At 27.2% G+C, this 13,253-nt stretch overlaps 1 protein-coding gene across 2 annotated transcripts in view; it reads left to right on the forward strand.

The window, feature by feature from the left end:
• LOC122719062 (acetylcholine receptor subunit alpha-like) overlaps window positions 1–13,253 on the forward strand; it is a 271,652-nt gene that overhangs the window by 38,175 nt on the left and 220,224 nt on the right. The gene's annotated exons all lie outside the window — the stretch shown is intronic.

A 13,253-nucleotide genomic window follows, 5' to 3' on the forward strand; every position in this document is an offset into this window, starting at 1 on the left:
TGTTCTTTCTCTTTTCTAATGAATTTTACTTTTATTCCAAACGAGTTTTTTCCCCAAGTGTTCTGCAAATTTACCTAATTTCTTATAAATCACAGAAACTTTCCCTATCCTCCAAATATCTCTCCAAATAAATTTTCTTATAAGAAACTTGAAACGTTCTTACAAAATACTGATAAAATTACCAGATTATTCTTCCAAAATGGATAATTTTTCAAAAATACCCAATATAAAATTCCATAGACTCTCTTTCCTGACAGCTAACACATCCTTTTCATTTTTTACTTTAAACACATCACGTTTTATCCGTACACGTTTTTCCCATTGAAATTATTTAAGTCGATAATAAAGCAGGTCGAGGTAGTCGCAGTCATTTTCCTTGTACTTGTTCCCCCTCGTCAGACGCAATTTCTCTCCATCCAGCCTGAATCCTTCCTTGGCCCTCTTTAACATATACACAGTGAAATTTAATTACTGCGAGCGGACACTCGCCAAAACTCCACTTGAGCGTGTAATAATTTCGTGGGGAGGCCGAGAGAAATGGCGAGAATGAGGAGGATTCGGAAAGTAAGGAGGCCTCGAGACTCGAGTCGAGATATTCTAATCCTTCTCGCCTGCTTTCCTCTTTTAATCCCTGCCTCGTCTCTTATCCCCACGATTAATCGAGTTCCCCTCTTCGACGGTTTGGGGGAGTTGGGTTTTCTTCTGGTTAATGACTCGAAGACGCGAGGGCCGACAAATTTCGGAATATTATAATACGTATGTATAATTTGAATGGAAATTTAAATAGATTTAATTGTGTTACGATGTGTCGTGATTTTAATTTTAAAAAATTCTTTTTGAACGAATTTGGATGAGAAAAAAGTGAATGTAAATATTAACGCGATTCAAGAGTGGTCGAAAAATTTACAGGAATTTTCCTCGATAATTATTGCAAAAAGAAGGATCATATCGAAAGATTTCTAGAGAGCGATATCGTGGAATGCATTTGTAATCCGCTCTTTCGAAACTGTTGTTTCGTATAATTCCAGAGAAGGAAAATTATGGACTTTAAATCAAGAGATCTGGGCGAGCATTCTAGAAAGCTACGATCACTACGACCAAATTATATTTGTTCAGAAAATTCTGTATATATAATGATCATTGCGAAGTATTATCATGTTAATAAATCTAGATTGAAGTAAATTTGGCTTTTCGTTTTAGCGCAAGTAATTTTATGATATTTACGCTGTCTAATATATCGAAATGTTTTGAATCGTGACATTTATGAATGTATTTCGTGTTTCGTTTCTTTTTGCAGTTTGTTGATACATCAAAGAATTATCGAAGTAATAAAAATGTAAGAATAAAAGAATGAATATGTAATAAACGAATGAAAATGTACAAAAATTTTTTTGTAAAATATTATTGCTTTGATGTGATATTAAAAAAAAATATGTTTTTTTATACAGAAATATTAATTATTCAGTTAATCAATATTTTGGCTTCTATTTTTGGCAAATTTTTCAGATTTCAGTGTTCTATCATATTATCACTATGAAAAATATGGTTATGATTATGAAAAATATTTTCAAGCAAAATTATATTTAAAATATAAAAAGAATAAATTTTAAAAATTTTATACTATTTCTTTATAACCAAATGTTTATTTCTAATATCTCCTATTTTCTATTTCTCATATCGGAATATTTATTAAACAAAATTTCAAGATTATAATTTTTTTTCAAGCATAAAAATAGATCGAATTATAAATAAAGTAGATTTTATAATGAACATAATTTATAATTGACTACACAATATATAACTATATATTATTATATTGATTGTAATTTATAATTATAATTTATATATCAGATAATAACAATAATATAATAAAATAATAATAAGAAATTGTCAAAAATAGATCTTTTTTTGCTGCGTAATCTTCAATTGTATCTACTTATAATAGCATATTAAAAATGACAATAATTAATTTTAATTAAGAAAAATAATTTTTGAGATGTATCAATCATATTTTTGTCTTTCCTAGCGTATCGTTGAAATTTATATTTATGTAAATCGAATTTAAAATACAACAATTAAAAAAAGATGAAAAAAGTGAAGTTATTCCATATCCAAAGGATTAAAGAATAACGTAGAAAGCTTTGAAATCTTGACGAAGATTTGTGATCGAAAAGAAGAAGCATGTTCCCACGTATACCATGAAAAATGCACTGCCGGAAAGTGATACATGGAAGATATTCTGGTTACAGCACCATATTGTGGTCACGTATATCTGGGGAGAAAAAAAAAGAACTAAGGAACAATCTCCCCTTCCTGTCATAGTTCATGGCTCTTAAAATGGACCCTGATGTCTAACCGAAGTAATAATTTTTCTTAACGGTTACTTTAACCCCGTTCGCCCTTGTTTCGAGCTTTTATTTCGATATAGAGTCTTTATTACTTTGGTACCACTGAATCGATGGAAGTGTTATTTAACAACGGATTCTATTACGATTCAGTATATAGAGTCTAAAAGGGATTAATTATTTATCTTTTTATATTTTTTCTTATTTTTTTATCGTTGTAACATGAAATAATTTATTTTACTATAATCTTGTGAATGAGATATTTTTATGGTCGTAAAAAAGAATTATAAAGATATTTTTCGGATTTAAATTACAACAAATTTGATTTAAATATATATAATAATTGTTTGGTATTTTTATTAATTTTAATATTTTAATTACTATTGAAATAATGTTCATATGCAAAATAAATATGGAATGATTTATTTTATAATTTAAGAGAAACGATTTTATGTTAAGTAGTAACATAAAGTACAAGTAAAAGCTAATTCTTTCTATTTCTCCTTTGTTATGAATTTTCAGAAAATCAATTGATTCTGACGCAATCCAATTTATTCTACGCATTATTATATAATTTTGATCATTGTTATAGCAAAATAAATATTTCTTTGAAATTGAACAATATTTATTTATAAGTTATAAACATTAAAGAAATTATATTAAATATGTAATTTTTAATAATATGTACAATTTAATTTTATTCTTACGAAATATTTTTAATTTTGAATGACATATCTGTGCAGAGAATAGAAATAGAAATTCTGAATTTAGAATATATATGGAACGTAGGTCGAGATATTATAGATAGGTTTTGTTAACATTTCAATCACTCAACAATACATCCAATTCTATTTCCTCAATTTAACACGATTTAAAAAAAATCCAATTTTTTTTTACATGATTCATTTCGACGCGATTCAAACGATGCTTCTTTATTTGAATTTAACTTTGAAAAATATTCCGCATAAATTTCTAAAATTTGTATTTATAACGTGTAAAATCTAAGTATTTTTAATTTTGAAAATATGTTACAGATATTTAGCATTGATTTTTGAAAACAATAATATGTTAGAGATTATTTAAGTAGCTTTGATTTTGAAAATATGTTTATACATATAACATATAAACAGTTGAAGATTGCTTTAGATGAATATCGATTAATATTAGACGAAAACAAAACTCTGTCTTCCTTTAAAAAACTTTAATAATTCAATAAATAAATTTCAAACAAAAGATTTTTACAAACTTTTGTGTTCATTTTGATTTTTAGAGTTACACAAAAATGTATAACATTAAATAATTAAGTGGAAAAGCATTGTTTTTTTCCAAGAAAACACCATAAGCTGTAATATGTACTCTCAATGAATCATTAAACGAGAAGTAGTGTTCTTAAGCTCAAAAAAAAAAAAAAAAAAAAAAAAAAAAAAAAAAAAAAAAAAAAAATATTGGTCACCATTTCCATTCTTCTCATTATTTTCTTTCATTCTTCCTTCACCTTTCCGTGAATCAACATTACCAACCAGTACTAACTTCTTATCAGTATAAAACAAAGAGATCAAATGGATTTAACGCGATTCTCCATTTTTCTTCCTTTTCTACTTTCCACTTACTTCCAGTTAAGATGGAAAATATTAGATGAAAACATTGTATCGATCGCGTGCGTGTATAGGGCAGCCATAGTGGCAAACTCTGCAAGCTTTGAAGATTAAGTTGTGCAACGTTGCCATAGATCAAAAGATTAACCAGCGAAAAAGTTATAAATAACATTGCGAACCCGAGTGAACTGTCACAAAGTTTTCTGTGAAAAACATTCTTTTCCAATTCTTCATTAAACAACGATTTCGTGAAGCAGAAGTTTTAACTTTGATCAGAAATTTACAAGAATCTACCTCAAGTATCGTACTTGTGTCTATTAACGAGATTTGTTTCTTATTCGCCATACAAAACTATGAACATCGAATGCAATTTCTCGAATGTAAGGAGGTTACCTAAAAGACTAATATTATCATTGCACAATTTCGATTGTGCGGTCTAGAGAATAAGATTAAACTATGTTTCAAAAATGTAATTAAAAATTCAAAACAGGAACTTCTTTTTTTTTTTCGTATTTTATATCGAGAATTAAAAAAAGCATGAAAAATTTGTTTCATATGTTTTATTAGTATTAGAATTTACTATTAAAGATTATTTGTATCTAAATGGAAGACAAATTCGTTTGGACAATCGATCAGGAAGAAATCAAATTCGTGAATGTTTCGTGAAACAATTAAAAATTAAATAATTAAATTAATCATTTGTAGATGTTATCGATATATGTGTTTCAAAATGTAAACATTGTTAGATACGTTGTTAATTGAAATACGCGCATACATGAATTATCCTTGCGTTTGGAATATTCAGTCATTTTGGAAATTCGGATAAAATCGATGTTCCGCTGTATTAATAATCGTTCTATTATTAATTCTACTATTATAATGATCGGTTATTATTTTTCACGAAAATCGTGAAACGCGTGGCAAATATAATTATTTAAGAAATTTCGAATAAGAAATTTCGAAATTTGATAATATTTATTTCTTCTTATTGTATGAGAAATACGAATTACAGTGCTTTTGATTTACCCAGATAACATGTATCGCATCTGTTTGATTCACACAAGTTGCACACGGTACAACATGCCATGCCGAGTAGAGGTTTACCTGTCATCATGTATATTCGCTTAATTAGCTGATTCTCGTTCCGCAGATGATTAAATTGCCTCCATCTGTGTGAGAAAATTAATAGCTTCGTATGAAACCAATTTCTCTTTTTCTTTTTATTCTTTTTATTAAATAATATATATTCTATTATTTCATGTAGTGTTACTGTATATATTACGTGATATTAATATTATAATAATTCAGAAAAAGTTGATTCTAAAAAAATGAAAATGTAAAAATATTATGGCTTATTTAGTGAATTGTAAACAAATAAAATTATGAAATAAGATGTGGGTAATTTAATTGCTTAATAAATAATTATTTTTTTAGAATCAAATGTTTTTTGAATATATTAACACTCTAAAAAAAAATACAATATATTATATAATTTTTTACTGCTTAATATAATTTCATTCTTTTTATTTTTTACTATCTATTAAAAAGAAAAGTATTTTATCTTATGCATGAGTGAATTTTCATTATAGAATTTTGAAATTTATAATATTTTTCATAGAAAAAATTTGTATTTATATTTGATTTTATTTGTTAAATAATTACATAAATTTGAAGAAAAAATTATTGTAACTGAGTATTCAATATATTATATCCTAAATTGTAAGACATTTAATATAATCACAACATAACGAGAAATCAGTATAATTGCACGATTACAGAGATGGCATGAGCATAAATAGCTATTTAATAAAAATCCCTGATGAAACTCGAGAGAAATCCCAGTCCTTCAGAATCAAACAATGAATTTCAATAAACATGTTAATAATCCAATCCTTTAACTGACCAAGATCCTAACTATTCTTGGAAATCCCACTTTTATCTGACTATAATTGGACAGACATACTTCACTACAGATTATTCATCTTTGTGGTTAACCTCTGCATGATATTATAATATGTAATAAAATAAAATGGAGGTACGATCACTGGATAAAATAAATATTATATGTATTTGTTAAAATAAGTTGTTCAAGTTGTTTAAGTTAATTGTATCCTTAAAAGAATCTTTATAATAATGTAATTTATAAAACAAATTGTATAAAAATTGTATAAAAATTGTAAACAAATTGTATATATACATAAAATAAATATATATATATAAGATTATAATAAAATTTTACGTTCCAAAATATCATGGGTAAACAAATTTTATGTTTTAAAATCAATCAATATAAATGTTCCTTTTTTGAATAATTTTATATTTATAGTTTCGTTTTAATAAATTTATTATTTAGAAATATATATATATATGTGAATATGAAGGTAATAAAATAAAAATATATTACTATACTTTGTTATTATCAGTGATAAGGTTACATTTCGGGAAATTGCTACAATAAATTTTGAAATATAATTTATATCAGCTTAACATAAAATTTTTATTCTCCTCGCAATTCATATTTTTATCTTTGTAATTTAAACGAAAATAGAAAGATATAGAAGAATAGAAGAAATAAATTTATATTAAAAATATATATTAAAAATCCATATATATCCTCCATTTTAATGGAATTGTTCCATTAAAATTATATTTAAATTAGTTTATACAGAATATTTAGAAAAATATGGACATCTTTGAAAGATAGATTCTATCGAAATTAAGAATAAAGTTCACGTATATATCTGTTAAAATTTAATTAACAAGTTATTAAAGCATTTTAAGTTCGCATCAGATGAAACGAGACAGAAATAGAACGAGACCGTTCTCTCTCTTCGTTACACTGCCGTCGTATTCTATTCCTATCTTGCTTCGTCTAATGTGAACTTAAAATGCTTAAAGCTCGTTAACTAAACCTTAACAGACATATGTGCGTATGAACATTTTTCATCATTTCGAATCGTGGTTCTAGAATCTACCTCTCCTCCCTTTTTCCCCCAAAGATGTCTTACATTTTCATAAAGATTCTATATGTATTATATTTTAACATATTCTCAATATGGATAACGTGAACATACGTGTCATGGGAATTTTCTATCTTAGTTCAGTCGTGACACGAACATTTTCAAGAAATGGGAAAAAGAAAGTTTTTCACTTTTCTGGTTTCCCTCTTGCACATGTAAAAATGTTGTCATCAGTAGTACGTAGAGCATACACTTTTTTACATTTTTCGCCAATGGTTTTTTACAATCATTTTTTACAATTTTTTATTATTTTTATTCATTTCGTAAAATTAAACTATTTTGTTTTTTTTGTTAAACACTTTTCAAGTTCTCAACTTTAATTAAAAGTGTTATTAGAGTATGGATAAATGAATGCATAAAGAAAAATTCTTATACTTACTCGTGTATCAACGAGTCTTTGTGCTATCAAGTCTTGAGGATTAAATGTTACTGGAACAACGAGAGTAAATGTGGTTTATGCATATAAGGCCTCGGGACCGAAGATAAGGTTGATGATCTATTCAAGGGAAACGCGAAGATGATGGCCATAGAGATTGATGCGGTTCAAGAAGAATATATCACATATACTGTAACGAAGGAAGAGTGTACGTAATGCTTGATTAAGTACTCTGTATAATATCGACGTTGTTTAATATTTAACTACCTTTTAAAATTAAATCAGCTTAGATACTAATTAGCAAACTGCAGATTTTCGTATTATTCGTATGTTTGCGTATCTTGCATAAATATATTTTTTTATGCTCGTGCTTTTTTTTTATTTTTCATAGATATTATATTGTTCAAAATTTTAATTGTTCTTTTAAATTAATTTATTTTTTAATAAACATTTCGTGATTAGTGATAATTCATTATATAACGATAATACATTTTTATGCATATATATTTATGCATATGTATATTTTTATTATAATGTAATACATTTTTAATAATTAAAGAATAAAAAAAGATATTGATATTAAAAGTATTAATATGTAAGAATATAGTACACAGTTTGTCTGTGAAATTTCTATATTTTATTATTTTAGAACTATAAACATTATTTGTGAAAAATTTTCTATGTATTTACTATTTTTTTATCACATAAAAAATATATAATATTCATGTTCGAAAATAGCCACGTTATTTTACAATGCAACAGATGTGGAAAATACGATTGGTAAAATATTATCTGCTCAATTGAAGCGTAAATTGTCGATGAAAGCAAATTCGTATTGAATTCTTGGAATGCATAATACGTTCACAAAATTTCTGTAAATTTTCATCGAACAAATAATAGACCATCTACGATGCTTTATATTCAATTGTAACGAAACATATTATTTGTATCGTGGAAACAGTACAGTGAACCGTAACATCGTTTGCGATCTGTTTTCAGTGATTTATTTGCATAAATAATTACTCGTTGAATCACTGCCCTAATTTACGTAACAATTCCGTAACAAGCATTGATTGCATTAATTTATAGCGAAATTATGCGTTTTCACACTGAGAATACATTTCAATGTTAATATCGGACAAAAATATAGAAATCTTCGAAATTTTCTTTCAAAATTTGTATTTGTCTTGTTACTTTTCACATTGCAATAATTAGATTGATTTTTCGAAGATATAAATGAAAAATATGATAAATATTTATACGAATATTGAAAAATATAAATAAAAAATAAATAGAATAAAAAAATATGTACAGATTCCAGTATCTTTTGCATAATAATAAATAATTTTAGTGTAAATTGAAGAAAAGTTTTAAATTGTTTAATGTTTTTTGAATATTTTATAAATTTTTATCCACTCAATATTCTAACACTTTTGTAACAAAAACTTCATATTAATGTTTTTTTTCAGAATCGTTACATTTTTTTATTTTATCAGAACATATACAAAAGAATAAAAATTTTCTTTACAGAATGTAAGTACACATAACGTTTTATACATAGATTCATTAAGAATCCAAAATTGCTCAAATAATTACACACGTGGTGATATTATATATATTTCGACTATTTTTATCGACGCCATTTCAAATAATCAAAAATTTTTTTGACCGCTTAACGAAAAAAAATTTCCGCACTTCAAAGATATCGAATCTAGTTTCAACTCGTGAAGAATGTTTCACTCGTAATACATCAATAGTCTGTCAAGTATTAAACCAAAAATTTCCACAAATTTCCGTTGGATCGATCGTGAATTCCGATTGTGGGTACTCGATGGCTTTCATGTTCGCTTGATTTTATATCTATATTTTTTCTCTGACGTGTAATTAATCCATTAACGCCCATTTTTTAAATCTATAAATTAGTGCGATTGCATTTGTTGCAAAATTTCATTGAAAAAATCTTAAATGAAAAATGTACATTTAAAAATAAACATATTTTTATTATTGTTAAAAAAAGTGTATATTTAATATAAAATTTTCTTTCATGCTTGATATTCTGCCTAATATTCATCAAAAGCGTTCTTTAAACAGTTAGTATTATAATAACTAAGTAAATAAGTAATTGTATATATATATATCAGCAAAGAGCATTTTAATAAGATCGATTTTCAGTTTGTTCTGACTTATTTTATGGTGAAAATTTGCTGACTATTGAACACTTGCTTTTACAAATTTACTAGTTTGTTTTGAGGTTGGCAAATGTTACTATGCTCGAGATCGATCAACAGTACTATGTCAAAATTGACAGTTGACTATTTGACAGTTAACTATATTTGATAGATGATGATTGATAAATTATGTATTGTGATCAAATGTCAAAATCGATAATTGACTATGTTAGAATTCAATAATATTATCATGATTGGTAGTTGACTGACTCTTCAGCCGAATTTGAAGACAATAAATTATTATTTAAAAAGAAAAAAAAATTGATCGAAATGAATTAATTTCTGAAGAGTCATCTCTTAAGATACTCTCTAAAGGTTCAGAAAAAAGAATAATTTCTCTCACGTAATTTTTCTATCAGAAGGAGGCTTGGAGATTCTTGAAGAGGACATTTTTCACGTGATGGTCCTCCTTAGATTCAGAGTTGATGCTATTGGTCGTTGATCTGATATAGCTCAACGATTAGCTCTTGAATCTTATATTGTTAAAATAGCAAGCAAGAAAATAATTCAAAGTAAAAAAGTATCTTGAAATTTCACACAGATGACAATAGTAGTTGAAATATCTTATATTTGAGTATAACAAGTATTAATGGATTAAGTCAATAGTATATGATGATATTATTTGATAATTATTTTAAATAGTCACATTAAGAGATATTTTGTGTAATATCAATTTGAACAGTTTTAAAATTGACATTTTTTTTTTCTGGAATGAAAAACAACAGGAAAATAATTTTTGACTACGCATTCGTTTCATTCAATATGTTTCCATTGGGAATTATAGGTGGAATGGTAACCAATGTATATAAGTATCGAACACTGCTAATATTGAAATACGAGTAGTCAGCTGTACCTTCACTTGTAATAAATATTCGGTGAAATATCATTCGTATTACGTTCCATTTCATCTGTGTTGAATTTCGGTGAGGGGATAAAACGATACACTTTTTTTTTTTAATGTATATTAAAAGCAATGCGTATGAGTTAAAGCCGTGAAACGAGACGTTTCAACAAAATTTTTCTCGATTTTACGTTTATATTCAATGCGCTTCAATTGCACGGTAAATAAAAATGAAATTCAAAATTTCGGTTCGATTAAAAAAGAAAATGACTCTTGGGGAATATTTAACAAAGTATTGATAACACTTAATCGTATTATTTCAAAAGGCAAATTGTTATCAACGTGTTAAGCATTTTATCTGTTCGAGAACTTCGTTGTATATGTTTTACTCGTCGAAAATTTTAAAATATATTTAAAAAGAATTTTAAAATAATTCTTTTATCATTAATGTAAAAATAATGTAAAAATAAATTAGCATTCTGTGAAATATCGGAGAAAATGGAGAAAACTTGAATTTGCAATAAAAATTTGTATTGAAAATATTATTAAATGGATTAAATATATTGTATTAAATTATATTAATAGTATTTAAAATTTTTTGAATTCTATACATTGGACTATATATATATATATTTTTAAATATTTTTGGAAAACTTAATTTTTATATCTGATTGTGATTATTTTTTTAACCAATCAGATAAATATATATATTCAGACAATTGGACTGTATAAAGTTTCCACTTGGCTCATCATCACATATTATCTTATCCATCATTCATTATTTTATCCCATTTGTCTGACTATGACGTTCTTATATTACTTGTCTGATCACAATTATATTATACCACTGATAAAATCACGATTCTCTTATTCCGACTATGATTGATCTATTTCACTTGCCCCAAAGTGATTCAGTTATACTACTTGTCCGTTCATGATCTATTTTTTCTCATTTGTCTCAATTATTTTCTTATCTTTTTTTTTTTTTTATCTAATTACGACTGATTTTCTCCATCTACCATTTTTTCTACATGTCTGATCATAGCCACACCAATTCACTTCTCAGATTATCTCATTTTTCTTCCTTAATAATTTCCAATTAATGAAAACAAATTAAAAAATTTCTCTTCACAGTTCATAAATAAAATTAAGCACGTTACTTAAACATTACGAAACTTAATTTCTTTGTTATAGAGACAAGCTTTAATTTCGTTTGTCTTCATAATTAATTAATTCGCGAGAAACGGTCAAATCCAAAGGTATCGGTAGTTTATTCTTTTCTGTGTCGGGACTCGAGCCAACTGATGTGCGCACACCCTCCCCTCCCTTCTTTTCACGTGCTAGTCATGCATCTTGAACAAGGATGGGCGTCGTTTCATTCTTCTCTCTTTGCGCGAAGACGCGGCGCTGCACTTTTGCCCTTTCTTTTGTTCGTATTTTTCAAGGGAGGGACGAGCAACGATGACACACTTTCTCAGACAGGCCGGCCATTCGCCACGTGACAGGACAACCGTGGGATCCTCATAGGGAGAGGATAGGTTCGCGAGACATACTCAAATTTTCTTTCTGCGGCTTCTCTTTGAAATCGCGCTTCATCGCGCTTCACACGTCCTTTCGCTCCCTTCGGGGAGCTGAGTCTTTGTCGCGAAAATAGTATCCCTGGATGAATTCAATTTGAGCTATTGTACGAAACGTTTTTGAACGTTCTTCGCGCGGATGTAATATAGGGGAAAAGAGGTTACGAGAAAAATTGAAATTAATATATCAAAATAGTAAAATAGGTTTCTTTCTCGTTTATTTATTTATTTTTTTTAATGGTGGAAGGAATATGATTTAACGCGTTGACACGAAATTTGAATTTACACGTTTTATTTATCTAAATTTAAATTATTATACTTTTCATATATTTTTTTTTAATAACGTGAGATTGAGTTCGATTTATGATCGAATGATACTATAATAGTTATAAAATATAAAAATTGGTGGATGATTCTTGGAATGTTCGAATCGACACTCAAATGATTTGATTATTGATCTATCGATTACCTTTTACTATTATTCGTGATTATTCTTCTCAATGGATAATATGTACAGTTTCTGGTAACAAGTTAGAATCATCCACAATTTTCAATTTACTTTTCGTATTTTTTTTAATACGATATTTAATAAATTTGATTTATTAATTATTATTTTAATTATTAATTATTAATGCACATGTCTCTTTGCTTCATCATTTCTTTTATTTTTGAACGATTTTATCAAATATCCAGAATTTTTTTGTTCATCAGCGAGATATGGTGAATTGTATATAAATATCTTAAATAAACGAAATACATTACTTAATAAATCGAATTAATAAAAATTATTACATACGAGAAACAGAGATAAACATACGAGCAACATGTTGAATAAACACAATGAAAGCTAACGAGATTCTCTCAGCCAGACAGACTTTACCATCTGTTTTTAATTCTTCGTTAATTCCAGCTTTAAGGGGAGGGGGTCATTAAACGATTTAGAAGAAGATGTTTTTCGACGCAATTAAATCCTTTATCCAAGCGATATTGCAACGGCCGCTTTAATATTTCATGAAAGACCATCCTATACACCAGGACTCGACAACGTCTCCTCGTGTAAAACTCGAGTGGTAAAGTTTCGAGAACATCGGCGACGTGAGACACGATGCGACGGTATTAAAAACTCTGCTCGAGTCTGTTAACAATTTTCATTCTGCGCCTCGTGCATCTGTGCCCCAGTTTCTCTGAAGCGCGCTTCGGTTCGGCTATTTGAATTTATATTAAAAATCGACGATACGTATATATATATATATATACATGGAAATCCGGCT

Source organism: Apis laboriosa, unplaced genomic scaffold, assembly GCF_014066325.1.
Source record: "Apis laboriosa isolate Shangri-la unplaced genomic scaffold, ASM1406632v1 scaffold69_cov144, whole genome shotgun sequence".
Taxonomy (NCBI): domain Eukaryota; kingdom Metazoa; phylum Arthropoda; class Insecta; order Hymenoptera; family Apidae; genus Apis; species Apis laboriosa.